A 10438-nucleotide genomic window follows, 5' to 3' on the forward strand; every position below is an offset into this window, starting at 1 on the left:
AAGGAGTAATCACATAATGTGCAACAGGTGTGTAACAATAGACAACAGGTGCAACATAGAAACATAGAACATAGAGCTAGTATTCCGGTGACGACGAATGCCGAAGCCTGCCCGAGCGAGGAGGAGGGGCAGCCTCGGCAGAATCCGTGACAATGGTTTCATTTTCAACATTCTACAGTGCCTTCAGAAAGTAGGCACTTAACCCGAATTGCTCTGGATAAGCGTCTGCTAAATGACTAAAATGAGAAAACTGAGGATGGATCAACAACGTTGTAGTTCCTCCACAATACTAACCTAAATGACAGAGTAAAAAAAAGGAAGCATGTACAGAATAAAATGAACTAGTACAGAATATGTTTGCAAAACGGCACTAAAGTAAAACTGCAAAGAAATTAACTTTATGTCCTGAATACAAAGCGTTATGTTTGGGGCAAATCCAACACAACACATCACTGAGTACCGCTCTTCATATTTTCATGCATGGGGGTGGCTGCATCATGTTATGGGTATGATTGTCATTGGTAAGGAGTTTTCTTATTTATTAAAAATAACCGGAATAGAGCTAAGCACAGGCAAAATCCTAGAGGAAAACCTGGTTCAGTCTGCTTTCCAACAGACATTGGGAGACAAATTCACCTTTAGGCAAGACAATGACCTAAAACACAAGGCCAAATATGCACTGGAGTTGCTTACCAAGACAGCTTTGAATGTATCTGAGTGGCCTAGTTACAGTTTGACATAAAAAGGCTTGAAAATCTATGGCAAGACTTGAAAATGGCTGTCTAGCAACGATCAACAACCAATTTGACAGAGCTTGAAGAATTAAAAAAATAATAATGTGCAAAAATTTTACAATCCAGGTGTGCAAAGCTTTTAGACTCACCCAGTAAGACTCACAGCTGTAATCGCTGCCAAATGTGATTCTAATGTATTGACTCAGGGGTGTGAATACTTATGTAAATAGGATATTTCTGTATTTAAGTTTCCATACATTTGCAAACATTTCTAAAAACATGTTTTTACATTATGGGGTATTGTGTGTAGATGGGTGAGATTTGTATTTATTTAATCTATTTTGAATTCAGGCTGTAACACAACAAAATGTGGAATAAATCAAGGGGTATTAATAGTTTCTGAAGGCACTGTAAGTACAGGGAAGTAAGTACAGGGAAGGTTTCTTGTCACATTTCTTGAAATTGACCAAATACAGTATCATATTTTATATAATTGTAATTAGTAAAATTTAAGGAACACCCATCTGACAGTTTTAAGTGTTTACATGTAAAATACTGAAAATGAGGATAAAAGTAAGTTCAAGAATCAGTCATTTTGGTAGACTTTTGGGCACTTTTTCACCACTTTTCTACAAAATATTTCAAGGATACATATATATGGCATGCTAGGGCCATTCTATTGTGTTATCCAGACCCCCTCAAACATTTTAAGCCATCATTGGTCTGTATGTACCAATTTTTTTATGGCGATATGACCATATGGCCATATGGAGTTGGTTGGTGGTCATTTTGGAAAGCTGAGTATAATCAGGGGTGTAGTGCTGCTGGAGCGTACCAGAGCGACTAATTAATGTCTTGCAAGATTACTTAATGAATGATTAATTGGTGTTCTGCATAACAGCCTGAATATATACTGAACAAAAATATAAATGCAACATGCAACAATTTCAAAGATTTTACTGAGTTACAGTTCATATAAGGAAAACAGTCAATTGAAATAAGTTCATTAGACCCTAATCTATGGAGTTTTCCCCCACAAAAGGGCTTTATCACCGACAGAAATACTCCTCAGTTTCATAAGCTGTCTGGGTGGCTGGTCACAGATGATCCCGCAGGTGAAGAAGCTGGATGTGGAGGTCCTGGGCTGGGGTGGTTACACATGGTCTGCGGTTGTGAGGCCGGTTGGACGTACTGCCAAATTCTCTAAAACGACGTTGGAGGCGGCTTATGGTAGAGAAATGAACATTTAATTATCTGCCAACAGCTCTGGTGGACATTCCTGCAGTCAGCATGCCAATTGCACACTCCCTCAAAACTTGTGACAGTGGCATTGTGTTGTGTGACAAAAATGCACATTTTTGAGTGGCCTTTTATTGTCCCCAGCACAAGGTGCACCTGTGTAATGATCATGCTGTTTAATCAACTTCTTGATATGCCACACCTGTCAGGTGGATGAATTATATTTGGCAAAGGAGAAATGCTCACTAACAGGGATGTAAACAAATTTGAGAGTAATAAGCTTTTTGCGTGTATGGAAGATTTCTGGGATATTTTATTTCAGCTCATGAATCATGGGACCAACACTTTACATGTTCCATTTATATTTTTGTTCAGTATAATAGCATACTATAACATTATTGTAAGACCAAAAACACCACGTAATTTCTTACGAGATTTAAGGATGATTGTGCTGAATGGTCACGTTTATTTCTCATGATTCGGCCAAAACTAAAGAGCACGCGCCATAGGATAAATGTGCTCTAACGGAAACAATACAGCTAGGCTAGTCTGTAGCTTGTTAATATCATCTGCTCTGAAATCCGCTCAAATAGTATTTACTCACATTACTCAAGAAGATCTGAATGTATATTTTTATTACACTGATTGAGATCAAATGGTTATGGTTGGCATTCAGATGCAGCTTGGACATTTCACCTGTAAAACGAGAAGAATTATCATTCACGATTGACGTGATGATGACCTATTTTGAAATTAGGTAGACCTAATTTGGTGTTTGAGTGTATTAAATATACAAACGTTTATTCAAGTCAATGTGTGTAGGCATATGCAGATGTTGCATTTGGATGATGTGTTTTATGCATATAAAATGATCGTATTCAACAGGCTACTGTTCAAACATTGACTGAAAAATTATGACATTTTCTTTTGTTTGTGCTTCGGCACCAAACAAAATTGCACTACACCACTGAGTATAATAGGTACAATTTCAATGGCACTATAGCTAGACATCTTTGTTTAGACTTTTACTTACTTTGTGTAAAGGCTGAAAGGTCTCATCATAAAAGTATTTAGTTAAAATGGGTTTCCTTCTGGACATAATACATTCCTATGGGATTTTACCTAAAATGATGTGTACAGGGCAATAAACAGAATATCATATTAAATACAGTGAGTTCCAAAAGTATTAGGAGAGTGACACATTTTTCTTTGTTTTGGCTCTGTCCTCCAGCAATTTGGATTTGAACTGAGATAATGACTATGAGGTTAAAGTGTAGACAGTCAGAAATTACAGCACTTTTTGTACATAGTCCCCCCATTTTAGAAGTATTTGGTCCCATATTCATAGCACACAATGACTGCATTAAGCTTGTGACTACACATTTGTTGGATGCATTTGCTGTTTGTTTTGTTTGTGTTTCAGATTATTTTGTGCCCTATAGAAATGAATGGTAAATAATGTATTGTGTCATTTTGGAGTCATTTTTATTGTAAATAAGAATATAATATGTTTCTAAACACTTCTACATTAATGTGGATGCTACCATCATTATGGATAATCCTGAATGAATCATGAATAATGATGAGTGAGAAAGTTAGACGCACAAATATCATATCCCCAAGACATGCCATCCTCTCACCATTACAATAGCAGTCATTCTGATCTCAATCCCAATGATCAGTGCTTTAGTTTATTATGTTACAGAGGCATAAAAATCATACCCCAATGCTAACCTCCCATGTTATTATAATGGTGAGAGGTTAGCATTTTGGGGGGGGGTATGATATATGTGCATCTGTAACTTTCTCACTCATCATTATTCATGATTCGTTCAGGATTATCCATAATCATGGTAGCATTCACATTCATGTAGAAGTATTTAGAAACATATTCTATTCTTATTTACAATAAAAGTGATTTGTAGTCACAAGCTTGATGTAGTCATTGTGTGCTATGAATATGGGACCAAATACTTAGCTTTTTACTACTTTAATACACACAAGTGAATTTATCCCAATACTTTTGGTCCCCTAAAATGGGGGGACTTCGCACATAAAATTATGTCATTTCTAAACGGTTTACCCGATATGGATGAAAATACCCCCAAATCAAAGCAGATAGTCTGCACTTTAATTTCATAGTCATTGTATAATTTCAAAACAACAACAAAATTGTCACTGTCCCAATACTTTTGGCGCTCACTGTATCATTGCAATCAGTAGACTTCAGGGAACACCCATATTTCTTTTTAGAGTGTTTACTTGTAAACTATTGGAACTAGCCATGAAAACATTACAAAAAAACAGATATTTGGGACGTTTTCACCACTTTTCTGCTAAAAGTTTAAAGGATTTTTCAGACAACATTTTAAGATTCAAATTTACAAAATTTGGCCACGTGAATCTAGTCCAATATGGCCCCATGCAGCTGGTTGGTGGCCATATTGGAAATGGCTTCCAGGGGGGTAATGGACCAAATCTGTGATGGCACTATAGGCATGCCCCTGCTGTGTGTGACATTTTGTAGCTCTATCACAAAGTCCACCATTTTTCCCGTAGGCACTGGATTATGCTCAAAATAACCTCAATATGACCCCCATGAATGTCTTAAGAATATTTTATCATCAGAATTATTGTCTATATTATCTGTGGGGTTTATTTAGTGGGTAGATAACATTACAAAGTCATTTTGATATTGTTTGGAACGATTTTACCCTACTTTTTGTCCTACAGGAAATCTGAATGGCAGCCATTTTAATAAAATGCAGCTGGTTGACTGACATGCTTCCCAGACTGCCTCCAATCTTTAAAATGTTCCTTAAGGTATGTAGTATTAATGTACCAAGTTTGATACTTTTATCATAAAGTGGAAGTATCTCGGGTATATTTGGTTCTTATCCGCTGGACTAATATAGATGTGTTTTGACATTACTTTGTCTGGTGGGTTCCCTTACAAGCAAACCCTCCGCGGCTTATTTCCAAAATAGAGGCACCACTTTGTTTCAAAAATTGGGTACGTTTCCAAAATGACAAGATGAAGGGCAACATTGAAAGATTTGGAGAACATTATACATATTTTACAGCTTGATTCTGCTGTATGTGAGTCAGATTGTACAATTCCTTCACACAAAAGTAACATGTCTGTGTTTCCTGACACCAGTTCCACCCAGGGTGTTGTATGCATTGGCATGGCCATTTGCTGCCTGGTTACTGTTGACAACATCAGGAATCTGGTAAACAAAAGCAAGACATAGATTACAGTGTATACTGTTCCCTCAATGTGTCCCATTTGATACATGAAGTTTACAGTTTACAGTTGAAGTCGTAAGTTTACATACAGTGAGGTTGGAGTCATTAAAACTTGTTTTTCAACCACTCCACAAATTTCTTGTTAACAAACTACAGTTTTGGCAAGTCGGTTAGAACATCTACTTTGTGCATGACACAAGTAATTTTAAGTAATATTTCACTTATTATTCACTGTATCACAATTCCAGTGGGTCAGATGTTTACATACACTAAGTTGACTGTGCCTTTAAACAGCTTGGAAAATTCCAGAAAATGATGTCATGGCTTTAGAAGCTTCTGATAGGCTAATTGACATCATTTGAGTCAATTGGAGGTGTACCTGTGGATGTATTTCAAGGCCTACCTTCAAACTCAGTGCCTTTGTTTGACATCATGGGAAAATCAAAAGAAATCAGCCAAGACCTCAGAAAAAAATATTGTAGACCTCCACAAGTCTGGTTCATCCTTGGGAGCAATTTCCAAATGCCTGAAGGTACCACATTCATCTGTACAAACAATAGTACGCAAGTATAAACACCATGCAACCACACAGCCGTCAGACCGCTCAGGAAGGAGACGCGTTCTATCTCCTAGAGGTGAACGTACTTTGATGCGAAAAGTGCAAATCAATCCCAGAACAACAGCAAAGGACCTTGTGAAGATGCTGGAGGAAACAGGTACAAAGGGATCTATATGCACAGTAAAACGAGTCCTATATCGACATAATCTGAAAGGCCGCTCAGCAAGGAAGAAGCCACTGCTCCAAAACCGCCATTAAAAAAGCCAGACTACGGTTTGCAACTGCACATGGGGACAAAGATCGTACTTTTTGGAGAAATGTCCACTAGTCTGATTAAACAAAAATAGAACTGTTTGCCCATAATGACCATCGTTATGTTTGGAGGAAAAAGGGGGTTGCTTGCAGGCCAAAGAACACCATCCCAACTGTGAAGCACGGGGGTGGCAGCATCATGTTGTGGGGGTGCTTTGCTGCAGGAGGGGCTGGTGCACTTCACAAAATAGATGGCGTCATGAGGAAGGAAAATTATGTGGATATATTGAAGCAACATCTCAAGACATCAGTCAGGAAGTTAAAGCTTGCTCTCAAATGGGTCTTCCAAATGGACAATGACCCCAAGCATACTTCCAAAGTTGTGGCAAAATGGCTTAAGGACAACAAAGTCAAGGTATTGGAGTGGCCATCACAAAGCCCTGACCTCAATCCTATAGAAAATGTTTGGGCAGAACTGAAAAAGTGTGTGCTACCAAGGAGGCCTACACACCTGACTCAGTTACACCAGCTCTGTCAGGAGGAATGAGCCAAAATTCACCCAACTTATTGTGGGAAGCTTGTGGAAGGCTACCCGAAACGTTTGACCCAAGTTAAACAATTTAAAGGCAATGCTACCAAATACTAATTGAGTGTATGTAAACTTCTGACCCACTGGGAATGTGATGAAATAAATAATAGCTGAAATAAATTATTCTCTCTACTATTATTCTGACATTTCACATTCTTAAAATAAAGTGGTGATCCTAACTGACCTAAGACAGGGAATTTTTACTAGGATTAAATGTCAGGAATTGTGAAAAACTGAGTTTAAATGTATTTGGCTAAGGTGTATGTAAACCTCCGACTTCAAATGTATGTTTTACTTTTAGGTAATGAGTCTCTCCCTCTCTTTCTCTTTCTCTCTCCCTCCCCGTCCCCCTCCCCCTCCCTCCAAAGACCATGAACTAAGAAATAATCTTCAGATGAAAATGCAATCACCCTGAAGTTCTTAGGTTATTACTTCAATATTCAATTTGTTAAGGTTTATGATGTACTTCTTACCTGACTCATTACTGTAATGAAAAACGAATCAATTACACTGTAAATAAATCATACAGAATAAAATTGAAATCTAGAGGCCAAGGTGTCAATGTATTAATTAACACAAAGATGTTTGAATAGTTTGTCTGGCTGTAACCGCTGTTGTTGAATTTGCTGGGGGTGACACTTGCAGTAACCAGGGGTAGAGGAATATGTACACTTTTAATGAGGCTGTGAACATGTGACAGCCTGAGGCTTATATAAATATAATATGACATAATGTATGCATTTTGTTAACATTAAACATTTTCTCTGTCATTCGAAAATGTCATTAAAGTCTCTGTGTAGCCTATGAGTCTGCGGCGTTGGTGTACACTACCAGTCAAAGGTTTGGACACACCTACTCATTCAAGGGTTTTTCTTTGTTTTTTACTATTTTCTACATTGTAGAATAATACTAATAAGACTTTAAAACTATGAAATAACACATATGGAATCATGTAGTAACCAAAAAAGTGTTAAACAAATCAAAATATATTTTATATTTGAGATTCTTCAAATAGCCACCCTTTGCCTTGATGACAGCTTTGCACACTATTGGTATTCTCTCAACCAGCTTCAGGAAGTAGTCACCTGGAATGCATTTCAATTAACAGGTGTGCCTTCTTAAAAGTACATTTGTGGAATTTATTTCCTTCTTAAGGTGTTTGAGCCAATCAGTTGTGTTGGGACAAGGTAGGGGGGTTATAGAAGATAGCCCTATTTGGTAAAAGACCAAGTTCATATTATGGCAAGAAAAGCTCAAATAAGTAAAGAGAAACGACAGTCCATCATTACTTAAATACATGAAGGTCAGTCAATCCGGAAAATGTCAAGAACTTTGTACGTTTCTTCGAGTGCAGTCGCAAAAACCATCAAGCGCTATGATGAAACTGGCTCTCATGAGGACCGCCACAGGAACGGAAGACCCAGAGACTCCAAAGACTCTGCTGCAGAGGATAAGTTCATTAGAGTTACCAGCCTCAGAAATTGCAGCCCAAATAAATGCTTCACAGAGTTCAAGTAACAGACACATCTCAGCATCAACTGTTCAGAGGAGGCCTTCATGGTCGAATTGCTGCAAAGAAACCACTACTAAAGGACACCAATAAGAAGAAGAGACTTGCTTGGGCCAAGAAACACAAACAATGGACATTAGACCGGTGGAAATTTGTCCTTTGGTCTGGAGTCCAAATTTGAGATTTTTGGTTCCAACCGCCGTTTCTTTGTGAGAGGCGGTGTGGGTGAACGGATGATCTCCGCATGTGTAGTTCCCACCGTAAAGCATGGAGGAGGAGGTGTTATGGTGTGGGGTGCTTTGCTGATGACTGTCTGTGATTTATTTAGAATTCAAGGCACACTTAACCAGCATGGCTACCACAGCATTCTGCAGTGATATGCCATCCCATCTGGTTTGGGCTTAGTGGGACTATCATTTGTTTTTCAACAGGACAATGACCCAACACACCTCCAGGCTTTGTAAGGGATATTTTACCAAGAAGGAGAGTGATGGAGTGCTGCATCAGATGACCTGGCCTCCACAATCCCCCGAAATCAAACCAATTGAGATAGTTTGGGATGAGTCGGACTGCAGAGAGAAGGAAAAGCAGCCAACAAGTGTACAGTATATGTGGGAACTCCTTCAAGACTGTTGGAAAAGCATTCCAGGTGAAGTTGGTTGAGAGAATGCCAAGAGTGTGCAAAGCTGTCATCAAGGCAAAGGATGGCTATTTGAAGAATCTCAAATATAAAATATATTTTGATTTGTTTAACACTTTTTTGGTTACTACATGATTCCATATTTGTTATTTCATAGTTTTGATGTCTTCACTATTATTCTACAATGTAGAAAATAGTAAAAATAAAGAAAAACCCTTGAATGAGTAGGTGTGTTCAAACTTTTGACTGCATGTAGACACGGATGAGCTAGCTCCTACTTGTTTGGCCGTCAATCATGTATGCCAGGTTATCCTGGCCCTGGCCCTGTCTCTGTCCCTCTGCACCACCACCACTCATCTGGCTCTGGGATTGCACTCTCTTGTAAAACAACAAACACTCTACTGCCACAATGATACACTATAAACCTTATAATGATCAGGGTTACTGATCTGGATACACACTAGTTGGGTAAAAATGGTAGCAGAACTCTCTTACCTCATTTCCTCCTGGTAACTGGATTCTGAAATGATCCACAGAGAGAACATAATAAAGAATCATGTATTGAAATGTGTTGCTGTTGTTGATATGGCATGAATAATGTAGCAGAATGAATTGTCTAACATTTGTCCCCAGACACATAGGCCTTTGGGTAGGTGTTATAGGCCTATAGTCAGAGTTCTGATCTTAGACCTCATGTGTACCTTTTCCAACTGTGTCAGTGAATCATCTGCGTCCAAAAATGATCATACATTAACCAACATTCTCATTAGGAAGTTTACTACATTTGTTGCTTGTTGAGCCATATGCATCTGACAGATGAGGCAGATAGCGGGAGCCAAACAGTCCTAAGGTCACTGTATCTTCTGGCTGGCGTGTCCTGTATGTAGATGAGGGCCTCTGCATTATATCCCACCCCGTAATTGTCCTTAGAGAGGACCTCAGTGAGACCTGTCCTGACTCCATCATTCAACTTTTTAATAGTCTACTTGTTTTCTACTTTCTTTAGTGAGACAGAGCAAGAGGCTCCTTGCCCTGTCCAATACTTTTGATTTTGGCCTTGACTGCTGCTCTCTGGACTATAGTTAAGGGGGTTTGTACTTGATCCAAGCTAAAGAAAGGCTGCTTACTTGCTTATTTTCTGCGTTTGCAGCAGAAGAGGATTCCAAGGATCAGCAGCCCCAGCAGAGTGAAGCCACTGATCAGTCCAGTTAGGGGGCTCTGGTAGAACAGGGGTCTTTAAGTAAGTAAGTGTTAGTAAGTGAGTTAGTATGTTTGGTGAGTGAGTATCACAGTGAAAACTGACATCTTGGGCCTCAAACTCAGTTGCCTATTGAGTCAGCAAGTTTTACTGTAACTCCAACCTGTCACTAGTTATTACAGTACTAAAATAATCAAATGTGTGACGGAACTACAGGAAATTATAAATGGCAATATATGGGAGTGTTTCATATGCATATAATATGAAGCCTCTGTGCCCTTGAGCGGAATACACAATTTGTATCACGTAAGCATCTACCTGCATAAACTTAACTTATTTATTAATGTAATAAGTAATTATGCAAAAATAATCACGGTCCCACAGGACAGGACAAAAGTATATGTTGAGGGAGGTAGCTCTTATCCTTTCTCAGAGGACGTAGTCTTTGTTATTGCTCTCAAAAATTAA

At 38.6% G+C, this 10438-nt stretch overlaps 1 long non-coding RNA gene across 1 annotated transcript; it reads right to left on the bottom strand.

Moving 5' to 3' along the window:
- Positions 1-4041: 4041 nt before the first annotated feature.
- On the bottom strand, positions 4042-9985 carry LOC121580299. Its single transcript, XR_006003013.1, has 3 exons — positions 9900-9985; positions 9268-9292; positions 4042-5203 (listed from the first exon to the last, which is right to left on the bottom strand). It is a non-coding gene; the product is annotated as an uncharacterized LOC121580299 (long non-coding RNA).
- Between the last annotated feature and the right edge of the window lie 453 nt (positions 9986-10438).

The sequence above is a fragment of the Coregonus clupeaformis genome, chromosome 13 (genome assembly GCF_020615455.1).
Source record: "Coregonus clupeaformis isolate EN_2021a chromosome 13, ASM2061545v1, whole genome shotgun sequence".
NCBI lineage: Eukaryota > Metazoa > Chordata > Actinopteri > Salmoniformes > Salmonidae > Coregonus > Coregonus clupeaformis.